This window comes from Musca autumnalis, unplaced genomic scaffold (genome assembly GCF_047663935.1).
Source record: "Musca autumnalis isolate F117 unplaced genomic scaffold, ASM4766393v1 scaffold_2, whole genome shotgun sequence".
Classification (NCBI taxonomy): Eukaryota; Metazoa; Arthropoda; class Insecta; order Diptera; family Muscidae; genus Musca; species Musca autumnalis.
The window spans coordinates 95671601-95695512 of record NW_027411755.1 but is presented as its reverse complement, the minus strand read 5'-3'; positions in this window follow the sequence as shown (position 1 = coordinate 95695512).

Here is a 23912-nt window from a genome sequence, read left to right as displayed (position 1 = left end):
AATTACTTCCTTATATTCAACATATATCCTAACCCCAATTCACTTTTCCAGCTTTATCTGTTCCCCTGAAATCCATTATAGTACTATAAATAAGTACGAATTTTCAAAACCTCCTCCCTACCACCACTCTAAACACCAATTGCTAATCTAATACCGAATTTCGAAATTCCAGTTCTACCCTTTACAAAATCACAAATTGTACAAAATTTTATACCATATAGCAAATACCAAAAGGTACCAAATTTTTTACCATTTAGCACTTTTCGTACACGATTTTCCGAAATGTACTTTCATATCTCAGCTCTATCCGTTCACCTAACCCCAATTAATTGATAATGTAGTTCCATTTAGCACTTTTCCATAAGTACGAACTTCCAAAACTACCTCAATCCTACACTCCAACAGTAATCAGTTCACGCAAATACAAATTGTAGCGAATTCCGTACCATTTAGTACTGCTTCGTGCACATTAGTACGATTTTCCAAAGCTACCTCCATATCTCGATTCTATATTCCAACAGTAATCTTAATTCCAAATTTCAGGATTCCAGCTCTTCAAATCGAAATCATACTAAACTTACTACAATTTAGGACTTTTCGACTTTTGGTACACCTTTCTTACTCTTCATCAGTGACCCCCATTCCAAATTTCAGGATTCCGGCCTTATTCGTTAACCCATATCCAAATTGTACTATTTAGTACTTTTCGTATACTTTTAATTCGAATTTCCAAAAACCATTCCATTTTACTCTCCATCAGTGACCTTCATCCCAAATTTCAGGATTCCAGCTCTATTCGTTCAACCAAACCCAAATTGTACTTAATTTAGTACTATTTATTACTTTTCGCACACTTATAGTTCGAATTCCAAAAACCTTTCATTTTTACTCTTCATCAATGATTCTCATTCCAAATTTCAGGATTCCAGCTCTATCCGTTCACCCAAATTCAAATTGTACTAAATTTAGTACCATTTAGTACTTTTCGTGCCCTTATTTCTAAAAACCTTTCTTTGTTACTTTCCATCAGTGACCCTCATTACAAATTCCAGGATTCAAGCTCAATCCGTTCACCCAAATCCAAATTGTACTAAATTTAGTACCATTTAGTACTTTTCGTACCCTTATAGTTCGAATTTAGAAAAACTTTTAATTGTTACTCTCCATCAGTGACCCTCATTCCAAATGTCTGTATTCCAGCTCAATCCGTTCACGCAAATCAAAACTGTACCAAATTTAGTACCATTTAGTACTTTTCGTACCCTTATAGTTCGAATTTCCAAAAACCTTTCATTGTTACTCTGCATCAGTGACCCTCATTCCAAATGTTTGTATTCCAGCTCTATCCGTTCACCCAAATCTAAATTGTACTATATTTAGTACCATTTAGTACTTTTCCTATACTTTTAATTCGAATTTCCAAAAACCTTTCTTTTTTAATCTACATCAGTGACCTTAATTCCAAATTGTAGGATTCCAGCTCTATTCGTTCACCCAAACCCAAATTGTACTAAATTTAGTACCATTTAGAACTTTTCCTGCACTTATAGTTCGAATTTCCAAAAACCTTACTTTGTTACTCTCCAGCAGTGACTCTAATTCCAAATTTCAGAATTCCAGCTCTATTCGTTCACCCAAATTTAAATTGTACTATATTTAGTACCATTTAGTACTTTTCGTACCCTTATAGTTCGAATTTAGTTAAACCTTTCATTGTTACTCTTCATCAGCGACACTCATTCCAAATGTTTGTATTCCAGCTCTATCCGTCCACCCAAATCCAAATTGTACTATATTTAGTACCATTTAGTACTTTTCCTATACTTTTAATTCGAATTTCCAAAAACCTTTCTTTTTTACTCTCCATCAGTGACCTTAATTCCAAATTTCAGGATTCCAGCTCTATTCGTTCACCCAAACCCAAATTGTACTAAATTTAGTACCATTTATTACTTTTCGTACACTTATAGTTCGAATTTAAAAAACCTTTCTTTTTTACGTTCCATCAGTGACCTTGATTCCAAATTTCAAGATTCCAGCCCTATCCGTTCACCCAAATCCAAATTATACTAAATTTAGTATCATTTAGTACTTTTCGTTCACTTATAGTTCGAATTTCTAAAAACCCTTCTTTGTTACTCTCCATCAGTGACCCTCATTACAAATTTCAGGATTCCAGCTCTATCCGTTCACCCCAATCCAAATTGTACTAAATTTAGTACCATTTAGTACTTTTCGTACCCTTTTATTTCGAATTTCCAAAAACCTTTCTTTCATTGTTACTCTTCATCATTGACCCTCATTCCAAATGTTTGAATTCTAGCTCTATCCGTTCACCCAAATCCAAATTTTACTAAATTTAGTACCATTTAGTACTTTTCGTGCACTTATAGTTCGAATTTCCAAAAAAAAACTTTTTTGTTACTCTCCACAATTGACCCTAATTTCAAATTTCAGGATTCCAGCTCTATCCGTTCACACAAATCCAAATTGTACTAAATTTAGTGTCATTTAGTACTTTTCGTACCCTTGTAGTTCGAATTTCCAAAAACGCTTTGGTACAACTTTCTAACTCTCCATCAGTGACCTTCATTCCAAATTTCAGAGTTCTAGCTCTAAGCGTTCGCGTAATACAAAGGGTACCATATTTAGAACCTTTTGGTACTTTCGTACCCTTCCAGTTCGAATTTCGAAAAATCCAGCCTTATCTCACCCCTACACACCAACAGCAACCCACACTAAAAATTTCAAGTTTCTAGCCTCAGCCGTTTATTTATTTATTTATTTATTTATTTATTTATTTATTTATTTATTTATTTATTTATTTATTTATTTATTTATTTATTTATTTATTTATTTATTTATTTATTTATTTATTTATTTATTTATTTATTTATTTATTTATTTATTTATTTATTTATTTATTTATTTATTTATTTATTTATTTATTTATTTATTTATTTATTCATTTTTTTATTTATTTATTTATTTATTTATTTATTTATTTATTTATTTATTTATTTATTTATTTATTTATTTATTTATATATTTATTTATTTATTTATTTATTTAAGTTAAGAACGTAGTCGACACTGCCGACCAATTATAATTGTTCGAATCAGCATATTACTTCTGCACGCGCCGAACTCATACCATCATCAAAAGCATAGTTCCATTCACCTTTACTTACGACCAGCTAAAACCACTGACCAAGCATTGCACGCGCATCCGGCCCAATTACACTATTCCCTGATCATGCATTTCCCACGACTCAAAATATATGCAATACCATCGATTGGGAGTTCTGTTGAAGACATTAATCGAATACAGAAGTCAGTCTTAGTTACGCAGTCGATTGTAAACGTTGTCTTATAATTAAAGTGTCAAGTAATTCAAAGTAATAATATAAGTGTCAAGTAAATTAATAAAGTGAATTAAAAGTGATAACTTCAGTGTTTTACTAATAGAAACAGGCACCGTGGTTTGCCTTTGAAATATATTTTTTTAATTTAACTCGACTGGAAATCCTTAACTGGCGCCCGGGGCAGGGACACCGCTACAAAAGTGAAAAGTGTAAAAAAGCGGGATCCTTAAAATAACAAAAAATTCTGCGAATCCTACGGGACCCTCCAGAATAGTTATCCTCCTTCGCCAAACCGGTATTCCTGGTGATCAATTAACCCTAAAATATCACAGAAGATTACCGGAGTGAATGTGAAGCTACCCGTACCCGAGTAGGTTACCGTGAGCATAAAAGCGGTTTTCCAAAAAGGAAAAATACGGACCTTCCGCGAGGATAACAAAGGATATCCAGTCGATCGCGTCGCGTCGCGTAACTAAGGCTCAACGAAAAAAAAGAAAGAAAAATATTCCACAAAGGAAAGAAATATCCTTAAATAGGAAAGAAAGAATAAAATATAAATCAAAAATACCAAACAAAAAAGGAAAAAAATCCTTAAAAAAATTGTAAAAGAAAAGAAAGAAAATATTCCAAAAAGGAAAGAAAGAAAGAAAGAAAAGGAAGAAATCCTTAAAATTTTTTCAAATAGAATCCAAAGAAAAGAAAATAAATCTTAAATAAAAAATCCTATAAAGTGAGAAGTGAAGTGAGAGTGTTCAAAAACGAAACAAGCCGTATAACCAGGTGAGTCCTTTTACCATTCCAATTTGTGACAATAATGGAGGAAATGAGAACGACTTTGACAACCCTTACCGGGGCGGTCAATAGGCTTTTAGAACAGGTCAAGTTAGTAGAGAATAGACTAGGGAGACTTGAACAATCAAATGATATGACGGAATTAAATAGGAGACTTGACGAGTTAGAACGGCTAAAGCAAAATGGAACCCCAAACACTGAGGAAGCGGTGTATACATTAGCAGTTCCTAGAACTGAGGAAGACCTTAAGTCAATATGTCGGCTACCGGATAGTGTCAAAGAGTTGCGCACTTTTGACGGTAACCCGCTTCATTATGTCTCTTGGGTCCACTCTGTGGAGATGGTCCTAAAGGACTTCGAGATCGTAAAGGATAAGCCAATATATAGGACAATCATGCAAAGTATTAGGCAAAAAGTTATTGGAGAAGCGGACACGGCACGGGTGTCCTACAACATCTTCGACAGTGACTGGAAAGACGTAAAGAAAATATTATCATTGCATTATGCAGACAAGAGGGATGTCCAGACGCTGGAGCATCAACTCAACCAGCTATCTCAGGGATCGTCGAAGGTCGACGAATTCTATTCAACTGTGAATAACCAGTTGTCCCTGATAATTAACAAAATAAAAAGTGAATCATATAGCGAAGAAACTATTAATGCTTTAATAAGTACCCATAGGAACAGAGCATTAGACATATTTATACGAGGTCTTACCCCGGCTCTGTCCAGAATGGTGATCATACAAAGACCAAGGACATTGCCCGAGGCATATTCTGCTTGTCTTGAACTACAAAATCTAACAATGAGGAATAATATTTTGCATCGTTCTGTACAATCAAGGAATGTTAATTACATGAATCGCCCCAGGCAACCTGAGAAAAGACATGGATCTGAAATTCATAATAGGGACAAACAGCCGCGTATTTTTCACCTAGATGCTAATTGTGAAGATCCTGATCCACATGATATCAGTGAGGAAGCACTGCCTGACGAAGTCAATGACGAGACGAGTGAACAGAATTTTATGGAGGAAGGCCATCAAGCCTACCTTACATAGAATACGTAGACCGAAAAAATAGAATATTACAGTTTTTGATCGACACCGGCTCGAACAAAAACTTTTGCAGCCCAGACCTGTCTGCCGGAAGTACACCCTTAATTAAACCAATTGTAGTTAATACGGCGGGTGGAGAAATTCTGATAACCAAAAAAATAACAGGAGCATTTTTTTCCAGGTTTGGAATATCAGACAAAATTACCTTTTACATTTTACCCGGACTAACAACATTTCATTGAATTATAGGTGACGACTGTCTTAAAGAACTAGATGCATTGATAGATAGAAGGGAGAATATTCTCCTTATCAGAAATAAGATAGTAATTCCCCTAAAGGCTAAATTCAGCAATGCTTTAAATTATGTACTAGACGATTCGGTACCAGTTAGTACTCGAGAAAAAATTAACCAACTTCTGGAAAAATACAAAAATTTATTTGGGCCAATAGACAAAAGTCATGCAGTTTCAACGAATGTAAAAGCGGAGATACGAACAACTACACCTGACCCGATTTATACTAAAAGTTACCCATACCTAGCCGCAATAAGGGAAGAAGTAGAGAAACAAATTAAGGAAATGTTGTCTGAAGGAATAATACGTCCATCCAAAAGTCCTTACAATTCCCCCGTTTGGATAGTTCCAAAAAAATCTAAACCAAACGGTGAGAAACAATTTAGACTGGTCATCGATTATAAGAGACTTAATGCAGTAACTATACCAGATACATACCCCATACCCGACATTAACGCTACACTGGCAAGTCTTGGTAATGCCAAATATTTTACAACTATAGATTTGACTTCTGGGTTTCACCAGATTCCAATGAAACCCTCTGATATACCGAAAACTGCATTTTCAACGATGAATGGTAAATTTGAATTTCTACGATTACCTTTTGGATTAAAGAATGCTCCGGCAATCTTTCAGAGGATGATCGATGATGTTTTAAAGGACTATATCGGAAAAATGTGTTACGTCTATATTGATGACATAATTGTGTTCGGTAATAGTGAGAAGGAACTACTGAATAACGTTGACTTAGTTTTTGGAAAACTCGATATCTTACCCCCAAGTAACCTCAAGGAACTAAAATCATTTTTAGGAATGACATCGTATTATAGACGGTTCGTTAAAGACTACGCAAAGGTAGCGAAACCTTTGACAAATATGACTAGGGGGGAAAATGCACAAGTCAAAGCCAACCAGTCTAGGAAGATTCCTATAGATTTAACCGATGAGGCACTTGTAGCTTTTCAAATGTTAAAAACTCTATTAACATCAGCGGAGGTTCTAGCATTTCCAGAGTTTGATAAGGCATTCAACCTTACAACAGATGCATCAAACTATGCTATAGGTGCTGTCCTTTCACAAGCAGAAATAGGCAAAGATAGACCGATTGCTTATATATCTCGTTCATTTAATAAAACTGAAGAAGCATATGCAACTAACGAGAAAGAGATGCTAGCCATCGTATGGGCGCTTGATAATCTACGGAATTACTTATACGGTGCCAAATGTATAAAGATATATACGGACCATCAACCACTTACCTACGCATTAGGTAATAGGAACTTTAACTCCAAGTTAAAACGATGGAAAGCACGTATAGAAGAGTATAATCACGAGTTGATCTACAAGCCTGGTAGATCAAACTTCGTCGCTGATGCTCTTTCTAGATTAAAAACAAGTGTCAACCACATCAGTGAGACATCGACGGATACTGCTAGTGAAGGCGATTCGCAATATACAAGAACAGCATCGGAAGGTACAGTAATAGTTTCGGAGATCGATAACGAAGACATTGAATCCACAGGATCAACGGCTCACAGCGCAGATCAGGATGCTTCCGACCTTATACCCCACATGCAAGTCCCAATTAACGTTTTCCGAAACCAGATAATTATACAAAATGGACCGGAACTCCAATCAAATGAAACACCACACAAGAATTTCATACGTCATTATGTTTCGTCTCGTGAATGGAATCGAGAAACACTACTACGAAAATTAAAAGAATTATTGAACCCAGGTGTGGTTAATGGTATAAAAATTCCAGAGTGTTATTTGTCGATATTACAAAGTCTCTATTTGGAGCACTTTTCAAAATACAAGATCAGGATAGCCCAGAACAAAGTTACTGACATTAACTGCGAAAACCGACAATTCGAAATACTCAAGGAACTGCCAAAGAAAATAAGAAACAAATATTAGACAAATATTATTTTCCTCACATGTTTGCACTCATTCGGAAGTTCGTGGCAAATTGTGATATTTGCAACACAAATAAATATGATAGGAAACCTACAAGACCACAATTTCAAGAGACACCTATACCGACGATGCCTTGTGAGATTTTGCATATGGATATAGTTGAAATTCAAGGTCACAAATTTATATCAGTACTTGATAAATTTTCAAAGTTTGCTAAGGTATTTCACATCAGCGATAGGTCAGTCCTGACAATCAGAGAAAAACTCGTGAAAATATTACATTTTTTTACCGCTCCGAAAATTCTGGTAATGGATAACGAGAGTAGTTTCATTAGCCCATTAATTAGAGATTTTCTAGAAAGATTGGGTATAAAGATATACCTAACTCCATCACAACGCAGCGAAGTGAATGGCCAAGTAGAGCGATTTCACTCTACTCTTCATGAAATTTACAGATGTTTAAGGGCAGAAAAGGCGGAGCTTAGCGTTCTTGAACTCACATACGTTGCGGTGGACAGGTATAACAATACAATACATTCAGTCACAGGAAAAAGACCGAACGATATATTTTTTAACAGATTTAATACAACAGACTTTGACAAATTAATAGAGGCACGTATAAGTATAAATAGAGACCTTAGAAATATTATAAAGAGAAATGCAAAAGAAAAAAATAAACGCATGAATATGAAACGTTCACCACCGAGAAAATTTAGGAAGGGCGATGCTATTTTTGTCCGAATTAAAAACATACAAGGCAAGAATAAGCCAGTTTATAGGAAAGAAATTGTAGATAAAGATAATAAGGTCACAGTTCGCACGGTAAGTGGTAAAAGGATACACAAGGCACACATAAAAAATCTGAAAAAAATTAAATAAAATCCTCCACTGAATGGAGGATATATGATATATGAATGGCAAATGCCTAAAACTGGAAACATTACGATTTCAATGATTATAATAAATGGCCAAGACAAAAATTAATGTAAAATATGTTAAAAATAAAAAATGAAGTAGGGAAGATTCCTATCGGTTGAAGGACTAAAAAGTTGTCCATGGCTTAAGAGACTTCTTTTTTACCTTTCTTATAATGATAGATAATCGACCTTCACCTTATAAAGAATAATAGTAAATTGAAAATTGGGATATCCCCATGTACATTGGCCAAAAAATAAACTAATTTGTAAAAAAAATGTAATCAGATACTACAACCAAAAATAAATATATATACTATATACTAACCAATAATTAACTATACAAAAAAAAAAAAGGGCTTTGCCTTTCTACTAACCCCTAATCAACACAATTATTACATTATAGAGATATGCTTTTACGAGAAGTCTTCACCATCTTGGCAGGCTTCGCCATATATACATTGGAGGGAGCAAAGATTTTTCAGTATGACATCCCCATAGTGACCATTCGAGTGGGAAACGCGTGGATAATAGATGGAAACTTCAAGTTGGTTCACGTTATCAACCTACAAGACTACGCCAAAATTGCAGAGGAAAATTCTGAACTGGTCGGGAATAGGATGCCACCAACCCAAAAGAAGCATATGATTGAGTACCAAATCGGCCAAATCAAGAAAATGTTGGAGGAATTAGGTTGCGCTACGAAGCAGAAGAGATCCATAGATTGGATTGGGTCAGCATGGAAATGGGTAGCCGGAAACCCTGACGCAGCGGATTGGAATAATTTGCTCAGAAGCCAAGACTCCATCATTAGAAATAACAATGAGCAATACAAAATCAATGAAAATCTTCTTAACTCTACGAGAGATGTAATTCGGAAAACCAATGAACTTGTCGACTCCATTAACCAGATAAGCAACGGCAGAGAAAACGAGGAAATTGGACAGAACACCATGAACCAAGTCATTGTCTTGAAGGACGTCCTCAAGGAGATAATTAGGGCATGCCAACTGGCAAAAAATGGCATCATCAACACCAATCTCTTAAACAAAGGCGAAGTCGAGGATGTCATAGACGAAATGGAAACCGTGCCATATGCGAATGCAGTCGAAGCCATTGAATACGGCACTCCATCAATTTATACAAATGGATCCGTGTTACTATATGTGCTGTCCATACCAAAATTGAGAAAAGATCTTTACCATCGACTCATCCTCAGAGCCCCTATTAAAAACGGAAAACAAATCGAACTACCCTACGATGAAGTCCTTGTTAGCGAAGCTGAAACTTATGGTGTTTATAGCCCTTGCCTACAAATCAATAATGTAACGGTATGTCGACAATCTTCACTAAAGCAATTACCTGAGGACACTTGCATACCACATCTTCTTAAAAGCAGAAACGCCAGCTGCCGATACAAGCTAACAAATGAACATACTATAGAAATGATCACTACGGACATCCTGTTCCTTACTAACTACAAAGGTGCTATAAATCTCCAGCAACACACTAAAACCCTCAACGGTACTTATTTAATTAAACTCTACAACGAAAGCATTACTATTGGTGACAGGAACTTTTCCAGTACATTAAGTTCCAGATTGCAGCGATTACCACCAGTCCTAATGAATGTAACTACCGAAAGTTTTGTTTTGGACATTGATCACGTACATAGCATTGGATTGCGCAACATTCAAAAACTTCAAAGCCTTGCTTCGAAACTGGATATATCTCTAGGAACTTACATTACGATCTTAATACTAGCTGGCATCTGTATTGGGATTCTCTGGCATAAAATCACCAAAAAACTAAACCTGCCAACAATCCAATTACCACAAGCCATGAATACCCCTACCCATGTGATATGCGGGACGCAGATTTTTAAGGAGGGAGGAGTTAAGAACGTAGTCGACACTGCCGACCAATTATAATTGTTCGAATCAGCATATTACTTCTGCACGCGCCCAACTCATACCATCATCAAAAGCATAGTTCCATTCACCTTTACTTACGACCAGCTAAAACCACTGACCAAGCATTGCACGCGCATCCGGCCCAATTACACTATTCCCTGATCATGCATTTCCCACGACTCAAAATATATGCAATACCATCGATTGGGAGTTCTGCTGAAGACATTAATCGAATACAGAAGTTAGTCTTAGTTACGCAGTCGATTGTAAACGTTGCCTTATACTTAAAGTGTCAAGTAATTCAAAGTAATAATATAGGTGTCAAGTAAATTAATAAAGTGAATTAAAAGTGATAACTTCAGTGTTTTACTAATAGAAACAGGCACCCTGGTTTGCCTTTGAAATATATTTTTTTAATTTAACTCGACTGGAAATCCTTAACTTTTATTTATTTATTTATTTATTTATTTATTTATATATTTATTTATTTATTTATTTATTTATTTATTTATTTATTTATTTATTTATTTATTTATTTATTTATTTATTTATTTATTTATTTATTTATTTATTTATTTATTTATTTATTTATTTATTTATTTATTTATTTATTTATTTATTTATTTATTTATTTATTTATTTATTTATTTATTTATTTATTTATTTATTTATTTATTTATTTATTTATTTATTTATTTATTTATTTATTTATTTATTTATTTATTTATTTATTTATTTATTTATGTATTTATTCATTTATTTATTCATTTATTTATTTATTAATTTTTTTATTTATTTATTTATTTATTTATTTATTTATTTATTTTTTTATTATTATAGCCCATTGCACGATGGGGCCGATGCACAGTGGATCCACTTGTATGGAGAAAGTGGCCAAAAATATTTAGAGTGTAGAAATCAAGCCAATGCGCCGGTTACAGCTTTGTGATGCTGCGAAGAGTGTTTTAAGAAACCACGAGCGTAACATTCTCCCCCCTTTCCCCTCTGGAGGGGGTATACGTTAAGAATTGTTTTATGCTGTTAATACAAAATGACATGAACAAAGCTCCCGATTATCTTATGATGCAAAAATAGGCTTGGGGAAACAAAACAATCTCCAAAACAACATAAAATCCAACCAATTTAGCGGATTAAAAAATCAAAATTTTTGTCTGAAAATTGGTAAAGTCTTTAATATAGATCTTATAGCGTTCTTCCTTGAAGGCACGTACCGCCAAGGTAAGACCAATTTGGAAGAAGATTTCTTCATCTTGCCACTGATGCCAATTATGTTAATGTACGTGATCAGATAACAGAGTTATACGCTAATATATCCATAGAAACCCTATACCAGAGCAGCTTTAGTCAGCGATCCACCACTTATAGTCTGGCACTAGATGGCAGCCGGTTTTAATTCTGAATAATCTTAAACCCATGACCTACTTTGGAAAATTATTCCCGAGGTGGGCACTGGTGGGCATCATTACTAAAACCTTAGGTCAAATTTAAGTATATGATCAAATTGGCTTTACAAAATACACTAAGAAAATATGCAGCTAACTAGAATTCCGCAACACGCTAAAACACTATTTTTTAATGAAAATTAAGCTATTACCTTCTCCTTCAAAAACCCACTATAATATTTTGCTATACGCATTAGTTTCGCGATATTTTAAATATATACTTGCACTTAAAATATAGGTTGTACTCACAACAAAAAATATTTGTCAAATGTTCCGACTTTAGATGCTATTCTTAAGAAGATCGCGTTCGAATGAAACAAAAACTAATATATTTTTAAAAAGGTCCATGTCATAGCTGTCAGAGTTGCCAGATGTTGTACCAAAATTTTGACATTAATTTTTTTATTTTTGGCCAATGTGTGGATCCACTGTGCGATGATATGTTTTTGAGGCAAAAAATCACAGGGGCAAGCTAGACCTCGTGCAGATGTTTATAATCGGTCTAGAAGCTAATCTGCCAAATTTGGTTGATATCGGTTCATATATAGATATAGCTCTCATATATATGTTCGCCCGATTTCGAGTAATTGATGGACCAAACACGAAAATTCTGTCCAATTATGATGATATTTGTAATATGTTGCGGAATTCGGACTGGAAATAAGTTTGTCAAGTTATTTTGAAATCGGTTCAGATTTGGATATAGCTCCCTTATATATTTTCGCCCGATTTGAGGTATTTCGTGCAACAAACACGCAATTTCTGTCCAATTTCGAAGAAATTTGAAACGTGTGACAGGATTTGGTCTAGAAATCTGTTTTCCAATTTCGATGAAATTTAAAATGCGTGACGAAATTACGTCTAGAAAAAAAGTATGCCAAATTATATCGAAATCGGTTCAGATTTGGATACAGCTCCCATATATATTTTCACCCGATTTTAGGCATTTCGTGCAGCAATCACGCTATATATGTCCAATTGTGATGAAATTTAAAGTGTGTGACGGAATTTGGTCTAGAAAACAATATTGAGACATCATATTGAAATCGGTTCAGATTTGGATATATCGTTCATAAATTTTCTCTGTCGAAGTTAATTGTTTTCTCAATTTAGTTGGTTGATACCGAACTTCCTTGAGAACATAGTTTAAATATTTTTCTTTTGACAAATTGGCCGAAACAGAGGCGGCATGAATCAAAGGTTTGGTACTGTTGCCGTGTTCATAGCAGACTTCCGAAGCAAGTTTTCTTCCTTCACTATAATCCATATTAGGGCACACTCTCTTCTTTTTTTCATTACCTTGTTCTAGCGTAAATACTGTGTCGCTAACCATAAGCTTTCAAATTGCAATACACGACTTTTTGACCTCCAATTTTTATCCATTTGTGGTTAAGGCGTGCACAAATATTATAATTTTGCTTTTTAACTTCCGTCATGAAGTTGTCTTTGACACCTCGATTAAATTTTGCAGAAATCCATTCTATAAGGAGTTTAGGTTTTTGCTGATTTTCCAACCAAAAATTAAAAATATCCAAGTTTTTAAGTTTTACGAAATCTGGAAGTTGATAATTTTTTTATTCGCAAGTATACGCAAAAATTCTTTTCAAAATATGTTAGCCGACATTGTCACCTTTCACCAGATATATATTTTTACGAGAAAGCACCCTGAAGTCGAAAGTTCTACTCCAAAGAACACATGGACGATACCACAGACTACATCAAAAACCATAACTTACTGACACAACAAATTATTGCCCACATCTAATATTACATTTACACTTTTAATAATAATCTTAATTTACATACCATTACCCGTATTTTCCATTTTTAAAAAATAGATAATATCAACAGATCAGGTTTTGGCGCCAAAATACTTAAATTGTTTAAAATCGACTGAATGTCAGAAATAAACGGAATCATAATTATGACATCTTTGACAGCTTGGCATGTCGCCGTGGGTCCTTGCCAGATTGTAATTTTATGGTTTTGAAGGTTTGAAAGTGTTAAGAATATAATTCCGTTATTATTTGATTTCAATCGCTGACTTGAAAAAATTACTTTTTGCCTCAAAAACCTGCCATTGGCCCCATCGTGCATTGTATGATTATTTTTATTGTCTAGTTTAAAGATTTTCAATCCGATAATAAAGCATAAATATTAAATGTTATTTTTGGATCCAAAGGGGTTTTTTCCCATTGACTAACTGCATTTTTTCTCGTATTAGATTATTTTCAGCATAACTTTTAATAAGTTTAAAGTCCCTCAAGCTAATATTGATTCAAATAGATAATATTCGATATTATCATATCAAGGGGAGAACTGTTCCCCCTGACCCTGACCCCGCTTATTTTGTAAGAGAAGACGTCCACTAACTTCGCACTTAATTTGATAAAATATGGAGACTGTATCTGTTACCATTTTAAAGATATTCGCATAGAAAATCGAAATCTTAAAAAAGTACCTCAACTTAGGATGCTACATATATCTCCGCCACACCTCGGAATTTTAAAAATTATTACAGCCTTTGTTACTTTCAGGCGATGATGTAATATATAATCAAAATTTCAAGAAAATCCGTTCAGCGGTTTTTGAGTTTGTTTATTTTACTAACAGAACCGGGTGTGCTTCGCAACGCCGACTAAGACCAAATATACATTAATTTACAGGTTCAAGATCTAAGACTTCTAGGCTATTTCGTCAGAGTACAGGTGAGGCTAATCTATCCTATAAAGAAATTCGTTTCAGTGAGAATGACACTAAGTTTGAGTGCTTCAAGCATGAGGATAATTATAAATAATTTTCATATTTTATCCCATGTTATAAAGTACCAAATGTGATATTTGGGTACTTTTTTACTTCCCCTGAGGCTACCCGCCTTATTTTTTCGCGACTTCGCATATTGCTATAAAATTCATCCTTACCGAGATTGATTTTTCTCAAACATAACGTGAGTCTGATATATTAAATTTATTATTTTAATGCATTATGGTGGTGATGATTATTGACATTTGACAATTCTTGATAATAAGGCAGAATTATTAATTTTTGTAGTTTGGTCCTATGGGATAACTTCCCCCGCCAATTCCAAAAATGATTTTTTTTCTCGTGACACATTAGATTGGTTTGACCATAACTTCTTATGAGTGTAAAGCATTTCTAGCTTATAGTGATTCAAATTGATGATATTAGATATTAGCAGCACAAAGGGGAGGACTGCTACTCCTGATCCCACCCCGCTTATTCTGTAAGAGATGATGTGCACTTACTTCCCGCTTATGTTGGCAAAATCTGGAGACTATATCGGTAATCGTTCTATAGATATTCGAATTTTAAATTATCATTTTTTGGAGGTACCTCCGATTCTGATGCTATGTCTCCAGATTTCCGCCGAATTTCAAAAATTTTTATAGCCTATGTTACTTCCAGGCGACGCTGGAATATACTTTCAAAATTTCAGGAAAATCTGTTCAGTTTTTGTGTTATTAAGGCACAAATAAACAAACAAACAAAAATGTTTCTATTTTTTTATATATACCCATATTCCCGAGAATTTCAAAAAACTTCCCGAGAAATCCCTTCCAAAAAAATTCGGGAAATCCCGGGCCCGGAATTCCCGACCCCAAAGTGTAGTGCTAAAGTATTATAAAACTCTCTATTTTGAAACGATTACACATACGAAACCCAGGAATATGGTGTAAGATATTGTATTGGCGATTCAATATATTAAACACCCAAATAAATTCGAGGGGAACTAAAAAAGTTTTCGGAACAAAAATGAAAACCATCAAAAATAGTGAAAACCTAAAAAAATGAAACTTTGACCAACTAGGGGTTTTGTCGTTTGGGTCTGTACTTTCAAAAAATCCTTTGCTCAAGATTAACTTAAAAATGTTGAACAGTGCAATGGAACACATAAAAAATCAAATGCTTGGGGATTTTAATTTACTATTAAATATAAAATACATTGTTGAAGGGCTTCATAGAATAAACTCGCTATTTCGAGAAAAGATTTATTTGCTGTTTAGGTTAAATAAAGCCTAACATTTTTCAATTTTTTTTTTTTTTTTTTTTTTTTTTGAGAAACCTTTGTTAAGATTATCTAAACTTTGCTCTACACCTAAAAATTCAAGTCAGTTATTAAATATGTTATCAAATTCCGTAATAAAGATAATGTATTTTAGAGTATTTATTAAGGCAATACCAAAAATTACGTATGATAACTAAACCTCCGTTTTTTGGAAATCCATTTAAAACACGGACATCAATACCTTCAATCCAGTTACGACAAATGTTAATTACGACTGATAGGTAGTCCTCAGTGCACAGTTATTTATTACAATTGAACACAATGAGCTTTTTATCGACATTACCAATCACGGAGGACTACTCTGCGTGCTCAACATTTCAAAAGCTTTCAGATTATAACTCTCAGCAAGAGAGTCCGGATTTTGCGCAATGCTTAGTCCCGCCATTTTAACCCCGAAGCAGAAAAAATGAAAGTGCGATAAACAATTATTGCATTTGGAAAGAGTAAACATAGCTGAGCAAATGGACTCGGTGATATGGACAGGAGAATGCGCATATTTTGTTTACATTTTATCAGCTGATAAATATGCAATATTAATAATCACATTCTTCAAAATATAGATTCAAGTAATTCCAGTATGTGTGTATTTGCATTTTCAATACAAATTTACTTTCGTGTTTACGTACATATATACACATCGGAATGCATTTGTACATGTAACTATCGGTATAGTGAATATAAATATGTACTTATATACATATGTACATAGGTATGCATAGTATATTATTGTTTATTATTATAAACAATTGCATAAGTGCAACATTGTAAGCATACGCGTACGTATGTATAATATACATTGTATATACAGTCGAATATATCCAATGATTAGAATCTAATTTAATAATTAGACATAGAATGCCAATGAGACATCGATGTTTTCTGCACATTCTGAATCCAAAATACGATGTTACAGTCCCAACAGTAGACTAATCCTTTTAAAAATCTCACATCGAGCGGTACTGTAGTGCCTTTCAAACAGAGAACCCGATAAAACCTTCAAAATACCGAAAATCGGAAGGTATACATCGAAAACTACAAACCGAATTTTACCATTTCTGTAAGATAACGTGATTAAATCTTTGAAAATACGGAAAATCAAGAGGAACCGTCTATATAGGCTATCACGTGGACCTATACTGACAAATTATACTGGAGAAAGTTTTGTAGTCACAAACAAGACGAAAAAACAAATTTTAGCTAATTCTTAAAAATAACACTGTGCAACATTTTTAAGCTAATCGTGTGCAAACAACTTCTCCCGAGCACTTTATGAAAGTAAAGACGCAATCGACAAAAGTGCATTAAAAACCCAAATATGATAATAAACTGCCTGTGTGAACATTGTTTGAAGTATTTTTGTAGAAGGTATGATATGAAATACCGCTTAACAACCTTATATAGAGATTTCGAGATTCCGAATATTCTGAAGTATTGCTGCGCACATTATTTGGAAAAATTTTGCTACTGACCATAAATGATATAAACTTTTCTATATTATAGCGATTTTGATGAGCTGAGCTAGATTCAATTGTTCATTGTTCGTCTGTTTGACATGTAAGTCAAACAATATTGCTGACGACTGCAAAGCAAAATTCTTATTAGTTTCTGAGATAAAGGTCCGATCAGTGGAACAAAGCCTCGTAAAGCCTCGTCTTAGTCCGGTTAATATGAGACCATCAAATCCAACCCTGATCTAACAATACAAAGCCCATCTAAGGTTTTTACAGTCGTACAGTGTAATGTGGTTAAAGCATTAAAAATACTGAAATTCGGGAAGAAACCGTTCTATGTGGGGCACGTCAAAACATGAACCTATGCCGACAAATTTCTAGGAGAGTGTTTTATAACCTAAAATAAGTGAGCAAAGGCTATAGTCGGGACGGGGCCGACTTTGTGATACCCTACACCACTACCATTTCTTTTAGGGAAAAGTTTTCACCTATCTGGCTTTTATATCAAATGACTTAAGGCGACCTAAACTAAAATGATTAATATAGCTTAGCGCCTTTTGCAATAACTCTGATATTTTACCATACTTGCCACATTTTGTATTAATTTAAAGCTCAAATGGTTTAGTTTCATTATCAAGCTCTCTCCTAGGAATATGTTCAACAGACGCAGAAATATCTGTCATGGCAATAAAATTCCACAAATTGGTATACCTGAGCGTATCTTTCTACATCGCTAGTATTTGACCAATTTTTGTAACGCAATTGGAACCAATTTAAAGCTCGGAATATCTTTCCTTTTATTGAGATGCTGTGACATTCGTCAGTACAATAAAAAAATGGGAAATTGAAATGTACGCCAACCTATTTCGCATCATCATAAAGGTGATATTTTCTCCTTCAAAACGCCAACCTACTTTGCAACAAAGTAAAGTATATCTTTTCTTGTTCCATCAATGGAAGAAATTCAATTTTGAAATACTCCTACTAAAAGCGGAGATATTTGCATAAGAACAAAACTAGGAGGTTGACGTTTTAGTTGGGATGACGACTTCTATTTTGCTTTTCAAAATAGTCAGACATAATCCCATAGTAGTTGTTTTAATATTTTATAAAAACAAATTTTAATTTATTAGTGGGAAAAAATTGGCTATGTTTACCAAGGGGTAAGGCAGGGAAGGCTATCGTTTCGGATCTCGCCACAGATCCTCATCATTTCCTTTATTTCTTGTTTTTCAACAAGAAACTTTTTATACCCAAGTGTCAATTGCTCGCTGAAATAAATATGTACGTGTCCAAAGATGTGTTTCTTTTTTAAGTTTTTTTGCCTATTTCAATCCCTGAATATGTTCCCACCATCACCAAATTCAATAGGCTTCTTTCCATCTCACAGTGGTCGCTGCCATTGGCCAAAATTATAAAAATGAAACTCCAATTTTCGTTACCAAATTTGTTCATATCTACTCCGAACATGTTAAATTTCTCTAAAATAAATTAGTTATGGATTATTTATTACTGTACTCTTTTGAAAATAGCATCAAAAAAGAGCAATTTTAACAGGTTGGATTTTGAGGCGAATTCAGTGCAAAATTTAGGTGAATGTAAAATATTAATATCAAACTAAATGAAGTCTATATTGACCAAACTTAATTCGAATATTGAAAAACAATGAATTAACTTAATTTTTATGCAGTTTTGTGTTTGTTAATCTTTGGATTCATTACTGAATACGTGTGTTGACTGAAGGACTTTTGTAATGTCATTTCTTCAGTATAATTAAATTTTATGTAAAGTTTTAGTTATGTTCCCCCTCTTTCCCCCCAACGAAATTTTTTTAAAGGGTAAATAGTAGTCTCTAGTTTCTATCTGCAAAGTATCAGCTGCATCTTTCTGCACCTTTGGAACTTGTTCCCAAAATACTAAGGGTACATTTCAGGGTGTTTTTGTCATTTTGCAGGTGCAGGTGATACATTACAGCTTTTTTAAATATATAGAAGAGACACTGAGAGGTTTATTTATATGAAGGATACGCCAAAATGTGGTTCTCAATGTAAAATTTGAAAATTTTGATTGATTATTACTGCCAAAACCCTAAAAATACCGAATATTGGGCGGTACCGATTTATGAGGAAAACATCAAATGATCCACCTGACCAAAATTTTTAAAGTTCATGTTAGCGAAAATGTAATATTTAGCAAAGATGCAAACCTTATTTTAGACTTATTCTACTGATGAAATAATTTTCAATACTATTTTTTAGTTCATATGGCGCAAGACTTCTTGGCCAATTTTATCTTTTAGAACTTTTTTGACAATATGTCACAGTTAATATATGGTCAAAACAAAGAATATATTAATAATGCCATATATTTTCGGCGGATCATTTATCAAATAATTCACAACTACAGTGAATGTTATGAAATTCAGTGATATCACTTAGAAACCTTAGAAATATCATAACATTTAAATTTCAAATATCTTAACATTACAATTTTCAAAAATATGCAAAATTCCGATGTCTACATATCGCAAAGAATTTCTGAAGGCCGAGAACTAATGCTGAGCAATAGTTAATCTATCCATAAAGAAATTCTAGCACCTAATAGCGGATATGTAAATGACAAATTCTGTCGCCAAATCGTACATCTGTCAATAGACTAATTTTGGCGTCCAATCGTCGGACTTCACTTATAGAAATTCTGGATCTTCTCATAAATTTATCAGGAACAAGGGAATCTCTGGAATTCAGTCTTAACTTCGTTTAACATGAAATTATGTCGCCTAATCCAAGGTCTATACATGTATACATTCTTTTAGCAAAAATCCATAAACACAATTTTTCCCAATCTACATTTCTTATACTTTCAGCCTTTAGCCAAAATGTGCCTCATCGAAATAATGGATTTAGGGCCAAAATGTGTTTGGAAGAAATCTGTTTCAGAAAACTTGGAGTCGACTTAGCTATGTCCGTTCGTCTGGGGAGCATGATAATTCTCAAACAGATCAACCGATTCGGTCCAAAATTTGGCCTTCGTGATATTTTGATCCATCTACTCTTTCTTCAAACTTCCGCAGAGTATTTCAAAAATTTTCAGCGAAGTGCACTTTAAGACCTCTATGGATAACCTGTGTAAGCTTAAGAACTCAATGGTCATGGCTTCACTTCCTTTATGCTAATAATTAGTTATAACTAAATATAAAATAAACTCTCTGGAAACGCTTTGCTTTTTTGCAACAAGTGTTCTCGGGGCTCCTATTACTACCGTACAAGTTTTTCAGAGGCAAGTCTATACTTCCAGGGGAAATGGCCCGAAAGCTGTAAAGAACACCTAAGGCAATCATGTGTAGTGGCTAGTGCACACGACAACTTTCGAACCGGATACTGCGTTCGTCCAAACTTTGTTTATCACAATATTTCAGCGAGCCTTATATACACAAAATTCGAAGATGGTGCTTTTCGGTCTACTTCTTCTGGTATTTTCCCCCCAAATTTCAAGAATTTTAGCTAAAGTGGTATGCGCGAGTTTTCTTGAACGGAGCAACAGATTTGGTCCAAACTTTGGATTTAGTATTATTTTTTCCAAACTTAGTTTTTGCTCGAAAATGGGCCATGGTACCTCCCTCACAAACCTTCAAAATAGTTGTTTAAGTGCAGTTTAGAGCGGTATTAAGGATTTTGGCTGTGTAGTGGCTATTCTATCTGTCTACAGATGAAAGTTTCAATTCACACAGACTCAGGGTATATTCCTGTCCGCAAAATCGAGTGGTACTTGTTGAAATGTTGACGAAGAAGAACCTGTTTCCGATCAGTTTTTAGATTTCCTTTGTCGTCACAAGGTCCTTTACTGAAGCAGGAAAAATTAACATTTCTAGAAATGTGCATCCATTGAAAGTACTTCCCAAAATACAATTGCTGTGGGTTTCTATGACGTTTTCTTCTGGTTTTATTCAAAGAGTAATCGACAGAAAAATCTCTGAAGATGAAATTCATTGTAATTTTGAAATATTGGAAATAAAATGTAATAAATCAATATATATAAAGTAGAAAAATGTTTGTACGTTTGTTTGTTTGAAGTTTATGGACTCAAAAACCGCTGAACTGATCTTATTGAAATTTTCAGAGTACTCGTATATCACTACATGGCCTGAAAGTAACATAGGCTATAAACATTTCTGAAATTCAGCGTTGATCCGGAGATATAGCATCAGAATCGTAGGTACTTCCAAAAAATTTAGATTTTTTATGCAAATATCTATAGAACGGTAACAGATAATGTCTCCAAATTTTGGATGTGTGCAGGAATTTGGTCTAGAATCGGTCTAAAATGGTCTAGAATTGAAATCGGTTCAGATTTGGATATAGTGCCTATATATATTTTCGGCCGATTTCATGTATTTTATGCATTAAACACGCTATGTATGTCCAATATCAATGAAATTTGGAATGTGTGACGGAATTGGGTCTAGAAATAAATTTTTCAAATTATATTGAAATCGGTTCAGATTTGGATATAGCTCCCATATATATATTCCTCCGATTAATGTATTTGATGCACCAAACACGCTTTATATACCCGATTTTAATGAAAGTTGCAATGAGTGACGAAAATTGGCCTACAAATAAATTTGTCAAAATATATTTTACCTTATTCGGGGTAGAGAAGCCCACCAGGGTCAGCTAATAAAATATAAACATTGACTTCAAGCTCAATAATCTTGATTTTATTAACATTCGAAAGGTCGAACAAAACATAAAAATTCGACAGAAAAATCCTTTTGTCCAATAGACATTTACGACACTGCGGTGGAACAGAAATTATATCATAAAAATGGTTGATATACATAGTTTTTTTATTGCAAATTTCAAACATAATAAAGAATTTGTAATTGTTATTAATTTCAAAATAGTTCATTATAAAAACGTGTTAGAAAAAATATACAAACAATTAAAACCACAAAGATTAAGCAACAGTTTTACATTTTATTGTTGAATTGCTCTTATAAAAATTTTCAAAAACAAAATGTCGCAAAAATGTTTTTTTTTCTGGATGTTGCCAAGCCAAAGTATTGGACCTACAAACAAACGTCCAATAAATACAAATAAACGTATTGTTCTGAACTCAGTAACACCGTCAACCTAAAATTCCGCTTAAACGCTTAAACAACACCTTAAAACTTAACAAGAACTATGCATAAAATTGCTCAAAAAGCCTAACTTGTTCATTATTTTTATATTTTCAAATATGTTGAACAATAAGTATACCAATGTAGTTAAATAATTCTCTGTAATGCTTCCAACTACTTTACATATTTCTTGAACAATTTAAAACAGCTTAAAATTTTACTCAAAAATTAAAAAATGTGTAACATAAGCTAATATCCTATGGGAACTAAAATCATTTCGGGCCCCCCCCTGGCTACGTCGGTGAAGACCCCCAAAATGCAAGAAATCAGGGGATACCGTTCTGTGTGGGCTATACCTAATGTTGGACCTATGTCGAAAATTTTTTACTCTTTTTATTTCGGTTGCTAAACTAGCCTTTACTGCATATTTCGTATTGATATCAGTACAGGAAATATTTTTGGCCGCTCTTCCCATACAAGTTCGACTACAGTGCATCTGTGCCCTCATTTCGAGCCGATCCGATCAAAATTGCGACCTGTAGCGCGATTACACAAAATATTTCAAATGGGACATATTAGCGATTACTGCGATATCTCCTAGGTTTGACGCCCTACGCGAACCTAGTTTGCATCATTGTAAAGGTAAGATGCTCTACTTTCATTGTCATGCTTTGTTTTTGGAAAGTCCCCAACCAGAGCTGTGATATTCGTCATTATACTTCAAATCCCGAAAGTAAAAAATTTCTTTGGATTGGCGACTATTGTGATATCTCCGCTGTACGACCACCCACACGTACCTACTACACATCTACGATTTTTGGTATAGATGTTAAGGAAAAATTCTGATTTCAAATCTATTCGCGTTTTACAAAATTGGCCGATGCGCGCAAAAGTTATAGCGGTTTTTATTGCCCTATAAAGAAAAAATATTTTAAAATTTCTTATTTGTTGTATTGAGAAAATGTATGCATATATCAGTAACAGCATTTGACATTCATCCGCAGATGCACCATAATTTCTAAAATTTGTTTTTATTTTCGCGGAAAATCAAAAAATTACCAAAATCTGGGAGCAAACCTAAATTATACTACCTCAGAGTCCGTATAAACCTCTAAAAAAATAAATTAAAAATACGTAGAGAATCTACACATAGCGTAAAACAAGGTGAAGCCAAAATTATAAACATTGGCTTTATAAATAGCATATTATAGCAACAAAAAAGATAAAACAAATTTTTTGTTAAAATATTATTCCAAATATATTTTTCGGTTCGAATAGAAGAAAGATATTTGGGAGTTTTCCAACTATTTCCCTAAAATCCCATACAATAATTAATGTATACTGTTAAAGCTGCATCAAGAAAGATGGTTTACCATCGCGAGAGCTTAACTGCTTACCGTGATAACTTATAAGGAAAGGAAATTAAGAGTAATATTGAAATCAAAATCATTCAAAAAATATGAAAATATGATATGCTTGTTATTCGCGAATTAGTTAAAGTTGGTTGATGCGCATCCGATTTTCGACACAGCGAATC